The sequence below is a fragment of the Helianthus annuus genome, chromosome 1 (assembly GCF_002127325.2).
Source record: "Helianthus annuus cultivar XRQ/B chromosome 1, HanXRQr2.0-SUNRISE, whole genome shotgun sequence".
NCBI lineage: Eukaryota > Viridiplantae > Streptophyta > Magnoliopsida > Asterales > Asteraceae > Helianthus > Helianthus annuus.
Window position 1 is genome coordinate 61,198,721 of NC_035433.2, and position 5,931 is coordinate 61,204,651.

General features: G+C 36.3%; 1 non-coding gene across 1 annotated transcript; it reads left to right on the forward strand.

Annotated features, from left to right (window-relative positions):
* Positions 1 to 225: 225 nt before the first annotated feature.
* Positions 226 to 332, forward strand: LOC118483083. Its single transcript, XR_004869558.1, has one exon. It is a non-coding gene; the product is annotated as a small nucleolar RNA R71 (small nucleolar RNA).
* The last annotated feature ends 5,599 nt before the right edge of the window (positions 333 to 5,931 follow it).

The following is a 5,931-nucleotide window of genomic DNA, read 5'->3' on the forward strand; positions in this document are numbered from 1 at the left end:
CTGCTAGAGCCGTATATGTATCCACTTGATGAACTCCGGGAATAGATGATGCTTTGTTTCGCACTCCACCGTGACGAGAACTTGACTTCAAGGTAGCTTTCTCTATGATTGCATAGGCTTCGTTGGGTGTTTTTGTTCCAAGATCGCCTCCTGCATATACATCTAAACGTTCTTGTGAGTCGTAGTTGAGTCCTTGGTAGAAGTTCAACAAGTTGCCTTTTGGACAACCCATGATGTGGAACATCGATCAAAAGATCTTTGAACCTCTCCCAAGCTACGTGTAGAGATTCTCCTTCGTCCTGTTTGAATGTCATGATACGGTTCTTAAGCTTAGCTGTCTTTTCCGGCGGAAAATTTTTTTGCATAAAAAGATCGGCCATCTCGTTCCAAGTCGTGATGGAACCTGCTGGAAGTGACAAAAGCCAAGATCGTGCTTTGTCTCGCAAAGAAAATGGAAATAGTCGCAAACGGATTGCGTCATCAGAAACGTCTCTAATTTTGAAAGTCGAGCATACCTCGAGAAATGATGCGATGTGCCGACCTGGATCTTCGTGATCCTTCCCATCAAACTGCACAGAATTTTGCAACATGTTATACTAGATTTAATTTCAAAACTCGGTGCTGCTATAGTAGGTCGGGCAATGCTCGGTAGCAAACCCTCTCCTCCTGGATGGCCGGTCTCATTCAGAGGCTGGTCGTCTTCTGCCATAATGCTTCCTGTGTCGTCCTCTGAATTCTCGCTATCAGAAAGAATCACTGGTTCGTCGATTGCGGCAGCAATCCTTTGTGCAACAACAAGTGATCTCTCGCGAAGCCGCCTACTTCTTCTTAAGTTATTTTCTGGTTCGTTGGCTAGCTCAGCGTTAGCGGGTGCAGGGGGCGTGGACATTAGCCTGCACATAAAAAGGAACGCATTATACAGAAAAAAGAACATAATATATATATATGAAATAAATAATAATGACATTACTAATATCTAATATACATAATATATATACAGATTATTATTAAACAATTTTAAACAAATATTTACTGGCTTATTTACATATTTACATCCGAGAGCTCTTTATATATATATATATATATATATATATATATATCAGAAAATCTGATATATCTTATAAAATTCTGATAAGATCTGATGAAATTTTCGTTCCATCAGAATTCCTGATAAATCCATCAGAAATACCAGAAAATCTGGTAAATTCATCAGAATTGAAAACTATTGTTTTTAGAACATCTAATCGGTTTATCAGAATCCATCAGAAAATCGGATAAATTCATTGGAATTTATCAGAAAATCTGATGGTTTTATCAGAAAGTTATATTTTATTTTTATGAAGTAAATAAATAAACAAACGAGGACAGTAATTAAATGAATGATCAGAAATTTAAACGGACAGAAATAAATAAAATAACTGAACGTTTAATAAATAAAATACTGAATTAGAAATACTGAACTGAAATAAATAAATAATGAAGTACAGAAATGAAATTATTGAAATTAAAATACTGAATTAAATACTTGCCAGTACACGGTTCAATTCCGAACACATAACTGAATTAAGTAAATAAATAAATAAATAAAATGTTAGTTGAACAATAAATAAAAAGTTAGTAAGTTAGTGAGTTAGTAAAGTTAGTTGGTTAGTAAAACAGAAAAGAAAAGTTAGTCAAAAGTTAGTAGATTACAAGTTAGTAAATTAAAGAAAACAAAAGTTAGTTAAACAGTTAAGAATAATAAAATAAATAAATACAAAAATTTACAGATATTAACAGTTATTGACAGTTTGTACCGGTAAAATAATGACTCTGATTGTTCCGTTAATTTCGCCGTGTTCCCCGGCAACGGCGCCAAAAACTTGACGTGACATGTTCGTATACATTTATTTACAGTATTTTCACATGCAACGAAGTGTGTTTTATATTTATAAAAATGGTTTATACCTTAACATTAAAACACACACAACAAAGGACAAGTGTATCCCGTCATATATGTAGCAAAGTATTGGTAAGAGCCAGATATCGATCCATGGAACACGGGCGTTATAATGTACTAAATCTTTGTCATTAGATTACCAGATAAAAGGATAAGTGAATGGTTGTTTAACTAAGCTATCTAAATTACATCTAAACTATAAATATACTATTATCTTGTTTCATAAACAACCTAAACATGTTATCTATCAGATATGTCACAAAAGTACTTAATCAATTTTCCAATTTCGAGACAGCTAGTTACCGGGTCTGGATTTCTTGCATTATGATTCTTCAGAAAGTTAACGCGATGGTCACACGTTAACCAACTAAAATCATTCATTAGCAAGCTATTGATATTTATTCAAGCGAACCTTTAAAGATAGGTTATTTACCGGGTCTGGATTCCTAACCTCACTTATCAAAGAAAGCCGTACCGATGGTCACAATACAGCCACCAGGATAAGCAATTATGTAGATCATGTAACAAACAATTTCACCTTTACACGTCTTAAACACAAATCTACCATGTCAGCAATTTCAGACCAAAACTACTAAACAAGGATCATAAACCGCATCTAAGAACATGCAACCAACACCATTTAATTCGTTAGAACCCTTACGTGCAAGAAAGTATTCCTAATCACAATAAGATATATCTTGTATAAAACCAATACCCTGGTCTGGTTTCATGGTGTAAACAAAGTCTACAAATAAGTGATTAATCAAAAAATAGTTACCATCCCACTAACCACAGATTCATTATCCAAGATAATCAAACATAATCAGGAACTCAACATCAATGAAACATTCACTATATAATCATGAAGATTCAACAAGAAAAAGTAGTAAGTTTCATATAAACAAGATTACAACATAAAGATTTATTCAAGAAACAAGTTCATTACTACTATTACATAACACTACTTTAAACATAAACTAACATCAGCTCATAACTTGCAAAATGATCAGAATACATGTTCAAGAACAAGGAATCGAACCATAAACAAGCAAGGAATTGATGGGTTGGATCGGTTATGCTTCTACTCGATCTTTAAGCTTCAAATGGGTCTGATCAGGACTGCTTCGGAACCCAGAAATCGCCCAGAAACATGGAGAAAAACCCAACATTTGAACCAGTAGCGAATGCTGCTTTTTATAGGCGATTTCAAGATTGGCACGGCCGTGCGGATTTGGCACGGTCGTGCGGTCAGGTCTTGTCGGGTGACGTCAGTTTCAGCGATCCCGAGTCAGCCAAGTGGACTAGTGGACAAGTTGCCTGAGTCATCAGATCGGCACGGTAGTGCCGCTGGTGGCACGATAGTGCCACTCCTCAGAGATGTTGGTCAGAAGGCTTGGTTTGGCAATGGCACGGTAGTGCCGTGGGTGGCACGGTAGTGCGGCCCGAGAAACAGTTGGCCCTCCTGGTTGCACTAGCAGTGCTTCTGAGATCGTAGCAGCGGCACGGTGGTGCCGCCGGTGGCACGGTCGTGCCGCACCTGGCAGTCCATCAGATTTTTGCCATTTTCATCAGAAATGCATCAGATTTTGTCCGTTTTCAACAGATTTTTCCATTATACTCCGTTTAAGACCTGAAAATATAAAAGTACCGATTTTGGTACCTAACCGTCATGTTTTTGGTAAAAAATGCTTAAAACGGAAGTGTTTTGGGGTATAAAAACATGTATAATTTAACGTATATCAATTCACTTTAAATGTCTCTTGTATTGATCTAATAGTATTACAGCACCTAGAGACAATTTGGCAGAGGTTCGCTACCAAATTTCAATCGTTACAAATGACATGAACAGGACAACTATATATAGCCCAGGCATTTCGTACGAAATGGTCAAGGCTCATTTCGTACGAAATGGACCATTGTCCATTTCGTGCGAAATGGTACTTTTCCATTTCGTGCGAAATGATCAGTTTCACCTACAAACCTTGTTTTCTCGTACAACGTGCCCTGATCTATCATTCTAATTACAAGACTCGATACAAGACGAAGTCGACAGACATTTGCACCAACAGACTCCCCCTTGGATGTTGACGAAGTCTTCGATGTCGAGTCTTCGGTATGTCAATTCTTCAGTCTTTATCAGTCTTCAAGCTCTACTCAAAATATCTAACATTGTAAATATCTATCAATCTCTATCTCTTACTTTAGCAGCAACAGCAGTTATATTCTCTCTTGATATTGATCTTACAATCTTCAAACTCCCCTTTGCTAACAAACTCTATTCTTCATCAGGATCCCCCTTTCATCAAGCTTTCATGCTTTTGGGATCGACACCTTGCTTTCCAGTTACAAGCTCCACCTTGCTTCGAGCTCGTCTTCAGATTTCCCCTTAGACTCAGCTGTCGGGATCGTAATCTGGAATCACATCTGCAACACTCAAACATTTATAAGTTACAATGTTTTGAACATTCAATTGTCCAGAAATCATAATCTGGCTATATTCAACTTTCTAAAACACTCCCCCTATCAACAATCTTCATAGATTTGGCAATTTTAAGTATCCAAAATCGAAAACTAGCTCTTTTACAGATTTTAACAATATGAGCATCCAACTCCCTCACAGTTAATCATCCAAGTCCAATTTATTGACCTTGGAGATATCACAAATTGTTTTTTGATTTTTGATTTTAAAACTACAAGTTTCAACTTAATGAACTTGATTTATTTTCAGAAACACGATCAGCATACTTATATTTTGAAGAAATACTAGTTCAAATGTTTTCTTAATCTTTGTTATAACACACAGACTTGACAAATGTTTTTTGAATAAACTATTCAATTTTTAAACCGATCAAGTTGAATAAAAAGTGGTCTGAAATGTGTAAAAATATTAAAAGACAACAATTTATCATATAAATTTTTTAATTTTTTAATTTAATATAGTATAAAAAATATAGTTCGTCCATTAGTAATATATAAAATTGTAATAGTTAACTGTATATATGTATTTCTTTTTTATTATACAAGACAAGTAGTAAAAACAAAATATAAAAAAGTGACAAAATATTATAAAATAAAATAACATAAAAAACATAATTATTACTTTTGACTTTTATAATAAAATAATGTAATAAAGTAAATAAAATAAAAACATAATTATTACTTTTGACTTTTATAATAAAATAATGTAATAAAGTGTTTAATCATTACCAAGTTTGACTAATAGGTAGATTTATCTTTATATTGGGTGTATTTATCACACCCCTTTAATAATTTTACCAGCAGCCGATATTTTGTTTAAATAATTAATTATATAGGGAGTACAAAAAAGTGTCCCACAAGTTGTCAGTTAGTGATATCATGATGCGCATCACAAAAACCATAAATTGTAGTATGGCAGAGGACTTGTGCATCTATACATTTTGATTCCCAATGCTCTCCTTTTGAGAAAAGGAGGTGTTATAGGAAACAAAGTTCTAAATTCATTTAAATATAGAAGCAAATATTTTAGATTATGAACAGCCACCCACAAGGATGCGCCAGCAAGGCTATTACAAAATGTGGCAGCCCTGCTTGCATGCTAGGCACGCTGGCGCATGACGGAGATTCTACGGGGGAGATGAAGTTTGCTTGCAGGTGATGGCGTTATTCCGGCAGAACAGGCCTCGCGCAGGCGAACCAAACTCACCTCTTCGTAGAGACAAAACCCAATGCGCTAAGACACGAGACCCGTGCAGCGTAGTATGCTCGCCCAGCGAAGATGGCCCGCACGGCAGGCAAAGTGTACTCGCGCGTCAGAGTTTACCCGTGTGGCAGGATCAGAGGTTATCGCGCAGCGCGACATGCAAGGGTACTCGCACATCGGAGGTTACCGCGCAGCGCAGTATGCTCGCGCAACGGAGTTTACCCGCGCAGCATGCAAAGTGTGCTCGCACATCATAGTCTACCCTCGCGGCGGAGCTTGTACATATTTACACATAATTTTGCTAAGCTAT